We start from the raw sequence: 1,440 nt of genomic DNA on the forward strand, positions 1-1,440 counted from the left end.
TATAATTCTGTGATTAAAGCAAAAAAGATTCACTCAAAACTCTAAATATTTGGCTGTAAGTAGAAACAAAAGAAAATAAATAAAGCAAAAAACTAGAAAAAAAACCTTTAGTCCCAGTTGCCACCATAAATCAGGACTATAAGTTAAAAAATTAACAAAAAAATGTCGGCCTACTAGGCCACCACGGCCTACATACGACTAGAACCCAACTACTAGTTGGGCCAGGATGCAGGCCCGCAGGGCAAGTAGGCCCACAAGGCAGTGACAGGTTCGTTAGGCCCACACAGGCCTGCTTTAGAGAGGAGCTCGAGGTTACAACCGCGGAGGGGCTTATAAACAGGTCTGAGCGCACTTCACTTGGCGAGGTGGGACTAAACTTTCACTGCACCTCGCCGTCACTAGTAGAAAACGGAGCTTTAAAACTGGTTTGTAAGGGCCTTTAGTGCCGGTTCCATAACTGGCACTAAAGGGTGGGCACTAAAGCCCCCCCCCCCTTTAGTACCGGTTCGGCATGAACCGACGCTAAAGTGCCACCACGTGGCGTGAGCTCGCGCCCTGGTATGGGGGACCTTTAGTACCGGTTGGTGTTACCAACCGGTACTACAGGGTTTTTTTTGAAAATTTTGGAAAAAAATTTGATTTTTTTCAATTTTTATTTTTTCTGAATTATTTGATGATTTAGTCTCTAATCACCCCTTTTAATTGCTGAAGTGTGGATCACTCATTCCAAGTCGCCTAACTTCTTGGCCGGTCACCCATCCTCTCACTCCCCCAGCATGAGCACGCTTAATTTCGGAGTTCTGTTCCCCCTACATTTCAAGTCTACACTTGTTGTTTTCCTGACAAATGTAAGCTGTCAATCCTATTAACTCTCAGCAGTTTAGCTTGAGCATTAGGTCACACGTTTCACCGTTTGAGTTTGAAACTATTATTCTAAAAAACAGTAATTATTTAGTAACACTAATATTTTTTGAATAAGTTTGACCATAGTTTGACCACAGTTTGACCATAGTTTGACCAGATTTGACCAAAATTCAAAAAAATGAAATAATTATTTAGTAACACTATTATTCTTGAATAATTATGTAGTAAAATCAATACTTCTTGAATAAGTAGTTTGACCAGATTTAACCAATTTTTTTAAAAAAGCTGAAATTTGACCATATCTTTTTTTCCTTTTGGAATTTGAGGATTCTAAAAAATTGCAAACAGGCCGTAGGCAGTCTCCATCGGATGCGGATTTTCGTGCTGAATTTTTTGATATATTATACGTTTTTTTCCGACATCGTATGCAAAAGTTATAGCCGTTTTACATTTTCCCTACACTTTTTGCAAATTTAAGTTTTAAAATTTTCCTAACTAGCAGATGTAGTAATATAACTACCTCTCGAAGGATTTTATTTTTTGAAGTTTTTATCATTTTCTTTTGATTTTTTCTAA

The sequence above is a fragment of the Triticum aestivum genome, chromosome 3A (assembly GCF_018294505.1).
Source record: "Triticum aestivum cultivar Chinese Spring chromosome 3A, IWGSC CS RefSeq v2.1, whole genome shotgun sequence".
In the NCBI taxonomy this organism is placed as follows: Eukaryota; Viridiplantae; Streptophyta; class Magnoliopsida; order Poales; family Poaceae; genus Triticum; species Triticum aestivum.